Source organism: Petaurus breviceps, unplaced genomic scaffold (assembly GCF_028583685.1).
Source record: "Petaurus breviceps papuanus isolate PSGF00001 unplaced genomic scaffold, PetGlider_PUasm1.0 90644, whole genome shotgun sequence".
NCBI lineage: Eukaryota > Metazoa > Chordata > Mammalia > Diprotodontia > Petauridae > Petaurus > Petaurus breviceps.
Genome location: NW_027187298.1, coordinates 3,684,948 through 3,700,348, shown reverse-complemented (window position 1 = coordinate 3,700,348; position 15,401 = coordinate 3,684,948). Strand labels below are relative to the sequence as shown.

Genomic DNA, 15,401 nt, shown 5'->3' with positions numbered 1-15,401 from the left:
TAGTATGGAAATGTTTTGTGTAACCTATAGTGAATTGCTTATCTTCCCAGTGGGGATGGGTGAGGAGGGAAGAATAGAAAAATCTGGAATTCAAAGTTTTAAAAATGAATATTTTAAAAAATTGTTTTTTATATGCAACTGGGAAAAAAGATATACAGGCACTGGAGTATAGAAATCCATCTTGCCTTACTAGAAAATTGGGGGAGGGAGTAATGAGGGAGGATATAAGAGAACAGATTGGGGGAAGGGGTATTCAGCAGGCTCGCTATTTTGGTGTGGGAGTAGGGGAAAGATGGGGAGAAAAATTTGTAACTCAAAATTTTGTATAAATGAATGTTGAAAAGTAAAAATAAATTGAAAAAAAAAAAGAAAGCAAGGGCCCGAAAAAATATGGATAAAGTGCCTAATCATAAGAACATAGATTCTTGGAACACAAATGGGTTTTAGAAATTATCTAAGCTAATCCTTGCACAAAACATTAGTTATGCAGCCTCTACTGGAACCACTCCATTTATTTATTTAGTTAGTTAGCTATTGCTTTTTGAAGGGGGAGAGCAGGGCAATTGGGATTAAGTGACTTGCCCAAGGTCACATGGCTAATATGTGTTAAGTGTCTGAGGCAGGATTTGAACTCAGGTTATCCTGACTTCAGAGCCAGTGCTCTATTCACTGTGCCATCAAGCCGCCCCACAACCACTCCATTTTTAAGGACTGATCGTGGCTCATTTCACTTCTGGAAATTTCTGTAGGAAATTCTTCCTTGTATTTATCTAAAACCTAGTTCTATCCAATTTCTACCCATTAATTCTGGTTCTTTTCTCTGTAGATAAGCATCCAAGTCATCTTCTGCATATCATCTCTTTACTTCAAAATGGCAATAATGTTCACCCTAAGTCTTTTCTTCTGTTAGATGTCCCTCATACACACAGGACCATTTACTTGACAATTGTGCAAAGGAAATATTCACATAGATTTGCTTTCCCCATATTTTCTCATTTGCCTCCTAACTCCCTAACTCTACTCTCTCTCTCTCTCTCTCTCTCTCTCTCTCTCTCTCTCTCTCTCTCTCTCTCTCTCTCTCTCTCTCCGTCTCTCTCTGTCTCTCTCTCTGTCTGTCTCTCTGTCTCTCTGTCTCTGTCTCTCTGTCTGTCTGTCTGTCTGTCTGTCTGTCTCTCCTTCTCCCTCCCTTCCTCCCTCCCTCTTACCATTTCACTGTGGTCATAGAAGCATGTTAGTTTGTACTAGCTAAGAGGCAAAGCACTGTGCTTGATGGAGTAAGACTCCTACCGCCAGCCAGGATTTCATTATATGGATGGTCATTTATTAGAATTCTTACATGGACATTGGAGGAAGAGTTATCCAACACCATCTAAATTAATGCACACAGAAATGACTGCGGATTTAAGGCAGTAAGTTGCCAGCCTTGAAAACAAAATGTATTGTTTTACCAGGTTCTGCCCCCTTGGAAGCCCATTGATATACTCCATTTCCATCCATTAACCACCCTGAACAGAGGCACCATGCAAAGTAACCAATAACCCACCTGTACTTAAAATGTCAGCAGAGAGCTACTTCCACTTACGCAGTCTCATAAGAATTAAATGGTCCTCAGGCCCAGGGGTTTCATGAAATGTTAGTATCTAAAGTTTCCCACTGTCACACAAGTGCCAGAAGATAAAGCCTGCTGTCAGGGAAAGAAGGTAGAATGCAAATATTTAATGAGTCCAGCCTGACTTTGGTTGACTGTAATACCAACATACCTTCCTACTAGCTAAAAGTGGATTTGTTCATCTATTCATTGTCAATATATAGCATTCCAGGGATATTTGGGTTTTTTTCATATTGCATTTGGAATTTCTGATCAGTTTTGATTTAGTAAAATTTATTCTTTTAAATTTTTCCAGTATTTCTTCTATATTTGAATAAGCTTCCTTGGATTGCTAATGATCTGGGGTCTCATTGCTATGGGTACGTTCTCTAATAGAACAGATTATAAGCCATCCATGCCTTCTCATTGTGTATAACTCTTGTCCATATTTTCCTGTAAATCTGTCCCTGAGGGGTGCAAGTGGGAGGGATATATACATTACACTGGCAGCTTTCCTCTAGATTTCTTGAACTACAACTTTTATTTTTTAGAGATAATGGTATTCTAGGACTTGTGGGCATATACTAGAAGAATATTATCACTGTAAAGAGGATCCTTTTTCTCAAGGAGAAAACTGGAATCATTAAAGTCCTGCATAATTCCCTATATGCAATCTAGTCTCCTGTTTAATTCTGGCCTAGCTCATTCTATGCATATAAGTATATACATATACAGAGTGTATGTTTGTATGTATATGGGTGTATATATATGTGAATATATCTATGTATGTATTCTTGTGTGTATTAGTACATGTGTATGTACATGTGTACATAAAGATACAGATATGTGGATGAACTCTATGGATGGCATGTAACTAGATTTTGTTGTGTGAACAGTTAACTGTCAGAGAGAGAGAGAAAGAGAGAGACAGAGAGAGAGAGAGAGAGCACATTAGGAGGCCCTCACTATCAATAGGGAATCTCTCTTTGAATTGGAATCTAAACTCGGAATGATGATAGACACCTTGGATCATATATTTTCCTATTTTATGCCTTCTTTGAGAATAATAATTAGAAGATCAAACATTATCTCTATTTTATACTAATAAGTTAAGTGTTGTTAATGTTTTCAAAATGATTTGTTCTATGTCAAAAATATGGAATCTTCTCAGAGATGAATGGAAAATAATAACCTTTATTATGAAGTTTCTTAGGCAGTATGTAAAAACAGTAGAGAACACCTGGGAGTCAGGATATCCACGTCCTGGTTCCGCTACACTATGATGTGACTTTGGACAAATCTCTTCCCCTCAATTTCCTCAACTATAAAATGAGGGAATTAGTGGGTACACATATCACAGTGGAAAGTGCACTGAAATTATAGTCAGAAGACCTAGATGCAAATACTGGCTCTGCTATTTGCCACATGAACTCGGAGAAATCATTGCTCCTCTGTTTTGTCATCTGTAAAATGAGAGAGTTGGACTAAATATTCTTTAATGTCCCTTCCAGCTCTAAGTGATGTGATTCTATAACCCTCTAAGCAATAATGTCCATTCCAGTACTAACACTTTATGATGATTTTATTACACTTAATTTAATTCATTCTTTATTTCAAAGTTTGAAGTCTTGTAGTCTGATTGGAAGAAAGAACTGATTAGGGTTTTCATATAGCATCATACCGACTGCTTTCAAAGGCCATCATCACAAGCTAATACTGTGAAGTGGTATGAATATAACTTCAATAATCTTCACTTACCACCTCTTTCTTTTCCCCACTATTTGCCAGTCTTCCCCAGGACCTCAAGCAGGAGACCTGGGTTTTGTTCCCAGTTCTAGTAAATACTATCTCTGCAACTGTGGGTAAATGTCATTCCATATTTCTGAGCCTTATGTGACTTGGAGAATAGAGATTGTTTTTGTTATTGTACAGTCATTTTCAGTTGTATCTGACCCTTCATGACCCTTTTGGGAGTTTTCTTGGCAAGAATACTATAGTGGTTTGCCACTTCCTTCTCCAGCTCATTTTACAAATGAGGAAACTGAGGCCAAAAGTGTTAAATTACTTTCTCAGGACCACAAAGTTATTAAGTGTTTGAGGTCAGATTTAAACTCAGGTTCTCCTGATTCCAAGAGTGACACTATCCACTGTGCCACCCAGCTGCTGGAGAATAGGGATAATACTCATATTATCTACTTCCTGGGGTGGTAAGAATCAAATGAAATGATGAATGTGAAAGTACTTGAAAAACTGCAGTGCTCTACAAATATGAAAGTGTTATTTATGTCTCCAGTGTTTTAATTACCTTTCCACCAATGATGCCTAGATATATTTATCTAGTCTTGGTTAATCTATGGAGCTCTTATCACAGATCACAAACTATCTATTGGACAGTTTGATCTGAATGTCACATATACATCTCAAAATGAATTTGTCCAAAACAGAATTTAATATCTTTCCTCCCAAATCTACCCCTCTTCTGAATTCATGTTTCCCTTGAAGATATCACCACCCTCCAAGTCACCTTAGTTCACAACTTCGATATAGCCTCAACTCCTCAATCTCACTCATTCCACATTTCCAATCAGTTGCCAAATGTGGCTATTTCTGTCTCCACAATCTCTCTCCCATTTATCCTCATCCTTTATTCACAAGGCTACCCCCTTATCTCAGGCTTTCATCTTGCCAAGACTATATCAACATTCTGATAATGGGTCTCCCCAAACCACATCTCTCCCTGCTCCAATCAATCCTTCATAGAACTTCCAAAAGAATTTCCTACCAAGAAAACCTGACCATGTCCCTTTTCTACTCAGAAAACTATAGTGGCTCTTTATTAATAACTCTAGGATAAAATAGAAACTCCTTTGGCACTATTCCACAATATAGGAACACTGTGTCAAACTCAATTCCAAAGAGGGGACACTAAACCATACACAAGCATCCCTAATGCTTACATTGACTTTGAAAACCACAGATTAACATTATCTCTGTTTTACTGTATTTTTATTAATTTTGTTAAATATTTTTCCAATTCTCAGAATTATCTGGTTAAGGCTGCATTTGAGAGTGTTGACAGATTACCTGTTTACCATCTCTGACCTAGGAGGTTAGTTGTGGGCATATGTGTATATATGTGCATTGTGTATTCTAAATATTTATGCATATGTGTGCCTTGTTTACCTAGGTTTTGGTGTAGCATTAAATGTTTTGTGGTATTTTGTGGAAAATATAGAGAGGTTAGATATATGAGAGAAGTAGAAGGATTTAGAGCTGTTTGAAGTGAGAGGTCATTAGTGGTTTCATGTCAAAGTAGAGTGCCCAGGACGGTGTTTGACTGTTTGCTATTTAACATTTTTATAAATGATTTGGATAAAGAGATAAATTATATTCTAGTCAAATTTACAGATGGCACAAAGATAGGAGGGATTTATAATATATTGACAGATTCAGTATTTTAAAAGATCTTGAGTTAGAAAATTGGGCTAAATTTAATTAGATGAAATATAATAAAGATAAATGTAAAGTATTGCACTTAGGTTCAAGAAATCACAAGTGCCAGATGGGAGAGGACTGGTTAGAGAGCAGTTTATCTGAAGAAGATATGAAGATTTTAATGAACTTTAATGTTAACACTTTTCAGCATATGATATGGCAGCTATAAATGCTAATGAGATCTTTAACTAAAATAAAAGGCAAAGCCTCCCGGTGTAATGAAGTGATAGGGAATCTGTACTCTACTGCCTTTGCTAGACAACATTTGGAATATTGTACTTAATTTTAGGCACCAAATTTACCCTTTTTTCTCTTAAAAAAAAGTATTATTGTTGATTTTTATCTTATGGAATTTTCTGGAAATACTAATCCTCTCCCTGTCCAGAAATTTAACCTTTCTTTTTGCCAGAGGAAAAAAAATACCTGATTCAATGAACATATCAGAAAATGCACACACCATTCTGCCACAGTAGTCTTCTACTCCTTTGGCAACATAAGGGTGGTTTGTCTTATTATCTGTTTTCTGGGGAGACTGACTTAATTTCACATATTTCTTAATTCTTTATTAGTGTTATTTCTTACTATGTGATATACATTGCATTCAGAAACCATGTCTTTTCTATTAGTATCTGATTGATAAGCATCAACTTTATTTTGAGTTTTTGCTATCCCCAAATATCCATATTTTGGCGTGATATTGGACTTTTTATTATTATCTTTGACTTCCTTAGAATATGTCTCAGTATGACATTTTAAAAAGGGCATTGATAAGCTGAAGAGAGTCCAGAGGGGGGCAAACTAAAATGATGTAGGGCCCCCTGGTTTGACCTATGAGAGACTCAGTTAAAGTAATCAATAAGACTCGAGAGGAATTAATAGCTACATGGAAGGATTTGAAAGACCCTCATGTGGAAGGAGAGTTCGATTTATTATGAATTTCATTTAAGAGAAAATACTAAAAACACAGAAGTCCTTTTATGGCATAAAATTAGACACTTTAGCATTCCCGTTGGCCTCCTCTGGTCACTACACTTTTCAATGTCTTTCCTAAAATGTGGTGCATAGAACTTACATGGTATTCCAGATTTGACTCAACCAAAATATAATCTAACAAGCCCATCAACTCCTTATTTCTAGAAGTTACGCCTCTCTAGGAAGAGTAAAATAATATTAGCTAATGCAAATTGAAGCAAACTACTTGCTCTATTTCTTTTTCTTGTTTTATTATGTTTCCTCTTTCCCATTATTCATTCCATTGGTTATAATCCTTCTTTACAACCTGACTAATGTTTAATGTAAAGGTATTTGTAGGTCCTATATCTGATGGCATGCCCCCATGGGGGGAGGGGAGGAGAGTGAGGGGGAGAAAATTTGAAACTCAAGGGATTGTGGAACTGAATTCTGTAAACTAAAAGTAAATAAATTAATTAATAAAAAAATAATAAATAAAATCACATTAGTTTTCTTGTCACAGTGTTGCCCAGAGTTGCATAGCTAATGTGTGAGGTTGAATTTGAACTCCGGTCTACCTGACTTTAGGCCCAATGATCTATCCACTGAAGGATTAACAATAACTACACCACCTAGCTGTTTCTATGAAATGAGGATGTTGGATCCTATCTCTATGACTACTTCAAATTTGGATCATCTAAGATTCTGTGAAGAAATACACCTCTATCTCTCCCTCCCTCTCTCTCCCTCCCTCCCTCCCTCTCTCTCTCTCTCTCTCTCTCTCTTTCTCTCTCTCTGTCTCTCTCTCCAGGAGGACATGTGTGATATATTTCAAACCATGTTATTTAGTTTGTATTTGCTTCAGGAGACCACTGTTGGATTTCATTCAACATGAAGAAAAAGGCATCAATCTGAGTTCCCTGGCATAGACTACAATGTAATTTTATTATTCCCTGTTGGCATTAGTTGAAAGGCAGGAGTAGAGTGGAGTTTATAAAGAGAATGTGTTTCAGTGAAATAAATTATATAAAACATAGCTATCTGATTAGCTCAGTAGGTTAGAGAATGGCAATAATGAGAAGAAAGGCATAGATTCAATCACCTTAAAGATGAACTGGTTCCTGTAGTGACCACCTAAAACCCTGACCTAGACAGGCTTCTTAAAAAATATTTCTGGACAAATCTTATCAGGAAAGAGGATGGGATGATTATTGCCAAGTTATAAAAAAAGTGATGCAGCATGATATACTATTATAGCAAGTACTATTTGGTATCAAGTTCAGATCTTGCTTCTTCCCTTTACTACCTTGTGCCTTCAATTCCCTCATCCTTAAAACGATGGGGCTGGATTAAATGATCTCTCCTATGTGAATGATATATAGCTGCCACTTCATGACTGTCATTTGATGATTTCTTGCTAGGATTTCTTCCTGCTCTCAGTCATTCTCAAGTCGAGTGATGGTTCTAAGTTGCTTGATCTTCAGTTTTACCTTAGTTTCCTTTCCCTTTTCCTTGTCTCCAGGTCCTATGAACATGCAGGATGCACATTGCTATTTTTGATATCTCATCCTCTTTTACTCCACTTCAAGTTTCTGTTTCAGGTTAACACAATTTCACATATTGAAAATGTTACCAGATGGGTGGTGGCCTAGAGAGTACTAGAGAAGATACAAAGAAACAGTGATGTGTCTGGGCCATGCAATCCTGGAAACACTTGAGTGCATACACACACACACACACACACACACACACAATCAGAGATATTGCTACATTTTAGAATATGAACGGATGTAAGTCAAGATTGACAAGGACAGGAAAAGCCCTGGTAACACAGGGAGGGGGGAGGGAAGAATAGGCAGGAAAGGAAAACTCAATCATAGGTCATAGGAGAAGAAAATACTAAAAAAGAAATAATTAAATGAAACTGTGGTGAGAAGACAGAGTTGCGAGATCATTAAGACAATCAAAGACTAAATAAAATCTAATCATTAGTTCAAGAGGGAACACTGAAAGAGGCTAAAAGAAGAGCCATTCTAATTAACCCAAGGGTTAGCTCTGTGCAGTGTTTGACAGCAAAGCTCCCAATTCAGGAAATGCATGTAATTAGAAGAAAAGAGTCAAACACCAATCAATGAAAGACATGTCTGAAGCAGCTGTGCTATGATTTGGATAGGATATGGGAATGACCCTTCTCCCAAGGCCTCAAAAAAGTAAAAAAAACAGGTGGTCACATAGGAAATTGAATATGCTTTTTTTTAGTTTAGATTTTGTACATATCCTCCAATAATAGAATCTTATTGTTAAAAATAATGGATTAAGAGCTGAAAAGGGCATTTGTGGTTATTTGGTCTAATTTCCTCAATTTATAGAGGAAGAAACTGAAGCCCCAAGAAGTTAAATTATTTGCCCAAGGACACATAAGTTGTAAGTGGGAGGTCTGGGATTTGAACCAGGTCCTACAACTCTAAATTCAGTATAATTTTCCCTGAATCAAACTTTTCTTTTAAAATAACCCCCCCAAATCCTATTAAGTTTGCATAAATATAAGTAATTGTATTTTTGTTATTATAGTATTTTATGTTATTATTTATTTACTTAGAACCCATTTCTCTATATCTTTACCTCTCAGAGTTATTCTCTTCCTCCATGGTGCAGCTCAGGTGCCACCTTCTGTATTTGCTCCAGTGCCCAGCTGAATGTGCTTTCTCCCTCCTCAAATCATCCTAAAGTACTTTACTAGATCTCTCCTTTGTCTCATCTCATCATATGACTGTTTCCCAGTGCTAGCAACAACCTTGTGGACAGAGTTTCCTGTCATTTTTCATTTTTGTATCCTCAGTGCCTACCATAGCACCAGCACATGTTAAATACATAATAAATTTCTGTTGATATTAATGATTGAGGCAGAGGAGTCCTACTCCCTCCTAAAACTTCATTATTGACACAAAAGCTAAAGCCAAATGTTTACAGGACAATTTAAACTAGATAGCAGTGTTCCTAGGTGATAGGAACCTAGAAAAGTCTTACCCCCACATCAGGGGTTATAGCCTAGGTGGGAGAAAAACTAAGGGATGAAGTGATTGGAGACAAAGTACAGATTTGGGGGTTGCAAGACAGAGGAAGAGATTGACAACAGATTGTGATTGGATCAAGGAATTTTAGAGTTCATAATCAGGAAACTGGTACCCTTGTAGGTGATGGCAAGATCAAGTGTATGAGCAACTTTGTGGGTAGCTGAGGCAGAGTGGAAGAGTAAGTCATAGGAAAGAAGTAAGGTGAAGAACTGGGAGATTGGACTCTGAGGGAGAATCCATATGTAAGTTGAAGTCCCTGAGTATGAGCACAGGAGCTGGGGAGAAGAGAAAACTATGATCTAGATACCAAAATCATTGAGGCAGGAAGTAGAATGTCCTGGAGGCCTGCAGAAAATAGCCACCAGAATCTTGATTGGCTTTTCATTATGTATCGAATGAACCTCGAAGGAAAAGAATGTACTGAGTGAAGGTGGTAGAAGGGGAGTTGGGAAGGGAAAATGGGAAGCAACTCTCTTTCCTGGACTAGTGAGTCAGAGGGTATAAAGGAAAGTGTAATAAGTGCTAGAAAGAGTACCTACAGAAGCTATGTCATCAGAAAGGAGCCAAGTATAAGTGAGTGCAAGAAGATGGAGGGAGCAAGAAAGGAAAAGGTTTAAGATGAAAGGATGTTTATTATGAAAAGAATAAGCATTCCAGAGAGCACAGAGTCAGGGTTAGGCAGTTTTTGAATGGGGCATTAGTGGTGCTGGGGATGGGAATAAGTGAATGATCAGTGGGGAACTAAAAACAAGAGTTGAATGATGAAAGCAGGGGGTTCAGAATAATTGGGATAAGGAAGGAATGTTGGGACAGGAGAATGGTAAATATTCAGGAATGTGTTCAGGTGGGTTATCTTTGATAACAGAGAATCAGCCTTGGGTTGGAGTAGTTCCATGTCAAGAAGCAGTATGTAACTGGAATGTTGGGGGGTAGGGTGCAATTGCTGTAGGTGACTGGAGAGAGTGCCTTGAGCATGAGTATTTAGCACAGAGCTTGGTACACAGTAGGCACTAAATAAATGTTGATTAATTGCTTGATTGTTCAAATGGCTATCTATTTGTCAGTAAATGTCAAAAGCAAAATTCAAGCCTAGGTCTCTCCCAGCTCCAAGTCCATCTTGGGTTCTGCTGCACCATGCTGCTTTTACATGACACACTAGAAAGAGAAAAGAATATGGAGAGTAAATAGAACTTTTAAAGTCATGTTTTCAAAAGCCATGTTGACTACTTAGTCTTTTGGAATATTGTTAAAAAGGGTTTTGCTTTGTTATCCTGGTTTAGTCATGATGACTAAGGACATAAACATGATCAGTAGCTTCTGTTATTTTATTTACTCACAGAATGTATTTCCTCATGACTCCAACCAATTTCCTTTTAGAAGTAAAAAGACATGATTGCATGAGCATCCAGGTCCTGACCCACAACTCTTGGCAATATTTTTCAAGCTTTGAAGAAATCACAGTTTCCCACATAGAAGGCAACTCACATGGAGTTACATAGGAATCTAGAACACCTAACGTTCTTTTCTTCTAGCAATTCTGGAATTCTCTGCTTAGAACAAAATCACAGGATCTTAAGATTTGGAAGGAAGCTCAGGGTCTAACCCCTTATTACTGATGTTAAGTTTACTACATGAGGCATTTCTGATCTCCGCCTCCACCCCAGCATCTACTTTCTCTCCTCAAATCTATTTTGCATATATTCATATATGACGACATGCTCTCCCCTCAATGTATAAGATCAATGATAACAGGGAGTGTTTCACTTTTGTCTGTTTCCACAGAACTTCAAACAGTGCTTAGCACATAATATATTCTTTTTTTTTTTTTTTGCTTTTTGGAGGGCAATTGGGGTTAAGTGACTTGCCCAAGGTCACATGGCTAGTTTTTGTGGTTACGTCTCTGAGGCTGGATTTGAACTCAGGTCCTCCTGACTCCAGGGCTGGCACTCTATTCACTGTGCCACCTAGCCACCCCGCATAATATATTCTTAAATGTTTGCTTTTGACTGTTTGTGAAAGGAGACAGAAGGCTGAAGGGAAAAGAACCAAGATTCTAGTGAATATTTTCTACAGAGCTCCAGGACACTGTCCTCCCTGCCTCAATGATTTCAGTATCTAGCTCACAGTCTCCAATGACTCCATCCTTTAGTTTTTTTCCCCTGGCTATCACCCCTGCACTTGTTAACTTTTCCTTCCTTTCTCATCTCGACCCATAAGTAAACAACTTCAACTGAATTCTCCCCTCTTTTCTCAAGAACTTGCATGCTTATCCTATTAAAGTTCTTGTCCTACTGAGCCTCAGCCTTGGATTGCTCCCACCATCCGCTACCTTCGCTCTTGTACACATGCTGCTAAATGAAGACAGAAAAAACAACAAAACTCTTCTAACTGGGTCCACTGAAAATTTATGGTTTATAATCTCAACTGAGCCCTCACTGCCACAAAATTACTCTCTCCAAAGCTACTAATTATCTCAAGTGCCAAATCTAATGGTACCTTTAACAGGGACTATCTTTTATCTTTCTTTGTATCCCTGGCACTTAGCACAATGCCTGGCACACTAAAATAAATATTAGCTAACTTACTTACTGAGTAACTATGGGACACCAGACAAATCATTTCACTGGTTTGAGCTGTAGTTGCGTCATGGGCAAAATTAGCCTAAAAATACTTTGACTACTTGGGGCTGTAGTAAAGAAAATGAATTGCAGTCCTTAAAGGACTATAGGAATCTGAGATCTTATTTTTTATGCTAGGTTCAGAATGAATTTTTTAAAAAGAAAAGAAAACCTATGGGCTATAACCAAGACTAACCTCCTATAAATACTTCCTTAACAAACCATTTTTACATAACACACTCAGCAGTTGAAGAAACAGAAGGAACCATAAAAGAACAGGGACTCTGAAAGTCCTGCTGCCCCCCTCATTAGTTCCTAGCCCTTGCAATAACCCTCAATGTGCCCAGCAGGACTTGTGTTAGGTAGTTTTGTTCCAATCGATGGAGCAGAAACTGCACCTCCCTCTGATCAGGAAAAGAAAAGGGAGAGACATTAAAAGTAGATAGCAGATAACCTTGTTTGCCTCCTTCACCTTTCCTCATCCTTCTTAATAGCAAACATCTCCCTATTGATCAGTTCACTCTCAATGTGACTTAGGTGAATGTCCCAATTGGAGAAAAAATAAAGAGGGAGAGAATCACAATACCCTAGCTATGCTGAAGAATGTAAATGGCAAACACTGAGCCCACTAAACCAATAGAACTGTTCACCCCAGACCTGGGGAAACAAAGGCATTTTGTGACAGGTTGATGAATTTAACTTCACGGCATCTAGCCCCCATGCTTTCTAGTCACCCACAACATGCCTTTGTAGAGGGGACCAAAACTTTGTTCAAAATCAATATGTTTTCTCAGGGACCATGATGCCATCATAAATCATCATTTGCCCAACATGTTTCTACTAATCAATCCACATCTATGGTGGGGGTGGGGAGATAGCAAACTGGAAACAGGTTAACAATAAACCACGCTCAAACCATAGGGACAAAGATACAAAATCCAGGTTTCCATGGGCACAAGAAACTGCACCAGACCCATTCAGTGACTACAAGCAAGTTAAATAATAAGAGATGACATTTATATAGCATTTTGGAGTTACAAAGCATTCCGCACTTTATCTCATTTGATTCATATAATCTAAAGAGCACGGAGCATGCAGTCATGACGGGTCAAAATTACCAACAGTTCTACTCTTGTTCCAACTAGGAGAATCACTTCTGTCCTCTGAGCCTCAATTTCCTCATCTGTAAAATAATGGGGGTATACTAGATGTTCTCTAAAGTTTCAGCCCATTTCAATAGGCTATGTATAGATAGGGGCCATATAAGAAAACTGATGCAGAAAGGCCAAGTAATTTGCCCCAGTGTCAATAACAATAATGAGTGTACAATAATGAGAAAAGGAACCTGAATTAAAATTCAGATTTCCTGAGTCCATCTTTCTCTCTTCCCTACCACACTGCCTACTGAAGGTTTACTTAAGAAACAAAACCAGCTTTTGCATGTAGGCATGTAGAATATATCTGAAGAAGATTCAAAGAAGGCCCATCTAAAATACCACAAAATAACATCCTTAGAGGTTCCTCCTTCAAACTGCTTTCTCTGGGATCTTCTGTAAAGCAAATCAGTCTAGGTGGAATGATAGAGTCAACTGGTTCACACTCATAGCATAGGATTACTGAATTATGGGTCCCTAAAAGATAATTGAATCCAACTGAGACCCAGAGAGACTAATGATAACAATAATTCACATTTAGATGGTTATATTTAAGTTTTTAAAAGTACTTTATACACATTATCTCATTAGATTTTTTAAATAACCAAAATAATACAGATATTATTATCCCCATTTTACAGTTAAAGTAATAGGTTCAGAGAGATTATGACTTATCTAACATCACACAGATAGGACAACTCATTGCTAAATATTGCTGATTCTGCTTCCAAAGCATGAATCATAACTTTCCCTTCTGTCCACTCACACAGCCAGCATTGCAAGTAAACATCACTTTTCTCCTAGACTGTTGCAGTTGCTTCCTATAGTATCCCCTATGCACTATGTTTTTTGCTGATCAAGGTTATTAACTATTCCCAGAGCTTAGCTCATCCTCTCCTGATTTTATACTTTTACAAAAGCTAATTATCCCTCATCCCCTTAAAGTACTACCTCCTTATCATCTCTGCATCTCAGAATTGTCATCTTCCTTCCAGGCTCTGCTAAGGTGCCGACCACCTCCTCTGAAACACCCTCTCTCTGTTGCCTTCTCCCCCCCCCATTTTTAGTACTCCATCTTCTCAAGCTACATTTAACTTACTAATTTGATGTTTTTTTTCATATGACCAAAATTTTTTTTATTTAACTAAATCTCTATTTCATGCATAAGGATGATGGAATTCTCCAGTTTATTGTACTTTGGCAATTAAAAAAAATAAAACAAAAGAAAAAACACAAGCAGCCTTGTACAGAACAGTGAAATGCCAATGATAAGGATAGTCTACAGTTTTACTGTAGGATAAATAAATAAATAAATATATATATATATATATATATTTTTTTTTAAAGGCCTCCCTCCCTTTGGCTACATCAACTGTAACTTCAGGTCATTAAATACAGACAAATTTTTAAAATCACTTCTTTACTTCTCCAAGATCCTTAATGCTTTCATCATCCACCTCTGGCCACTTCTCCTGAATTACATCAATAATGTCATCTGTAAAGTCTCCCTGAATGATGATTTCATCCTCCCCTGTAACTGAGGCACCACAGGAGAATTTCTGAGCAAAAAACCTTAGTGCTTCTTTAAGGTCAATCTCAAAAGTTGCAAGGCCACACATTCTCCTCACATATTTCTTCTTTGCTCTAGGAATTTTGCCTATCATAACCTTTTGCAGAACTGTCTTCTTTTTTTGTTTTATCTGACCCCTTTTTTTTTGTTTTTTCTTCTCCTCCTCTTCTCCTGCTGTTCCTGGGCCTTCCCCAAGTCCAGGTTCTTGTTAAGGTGAATTTTCTACAGTGAGTTTTGCAAACTCATTTGGAAAATTCTTCTCTAACCACTATCTACATCTAGCAACATCAGGCATATATTCACAGTACTCTATTGGTAATGAACAGACTCCACAGTAAAGGACTCGAAGTGGGTAATCTGTGTCTAGCTTGGGGTTGCTCTTCAGATCTCTTTTGCAGTCAGGGGCCATGGACTCAAGAAAGTCTGTAGTCATCTCACAAACCCTGCAGCCCCGCTCACGGGAGAAGCCTGAGAGTCCCATGAGGCCACCAGCTGCCCAGGGCTTGTCGCGAGAAGTACTAATTTGATGTTGAAAACCTGCGGTAGGAAGCAGGTTCTTGAGAGTAAGGGCTATTTCATTTTTGACTTTGTGTCTCCAGAGCCTAGTACAATGCCTTGCAAGTAAGAGGTATTTAATAAAGTTCTTTGTGTTGAATTGAAGTAGTTCATACCATAGCTGAGATTCAGACCCTAGCCTGCTGATTCTAAATTAGTACACTCTCCACTGTTACTATAAGGTTTAAGTTACTATCTTTTCTTACCTGGATGGCTATTGATAAGGAGAAAAAAATCATCAAATTTCATCAATTTGATTTCATCAAATTTCATCAAAACCATTTCATTTTAGGCAAAGTGAAATTATTTTTAATGAAAAAAAATATTTTATGGAGAAAGTGTGATCTCAAACTGGCTGGCTGTTCTTCCATTTGTCTTGGCCCCATTTTCAAATAG

General features: G+C 37.7%; 1 pseudogene; it reads right to left on the bottom strand.

Annotated features, from left to right (window-relative positions):
- Positions 1-14,283: 14,283 nt before the first annotated feature.
- Positions 14,284-14,964, bottom strand: LOC138143510 (density-regulated protein pseudogene; annotated as a pseudogene).
- Between the last annotated feature and the right edge of the window lie 437 nt (positions 14,965-15,401).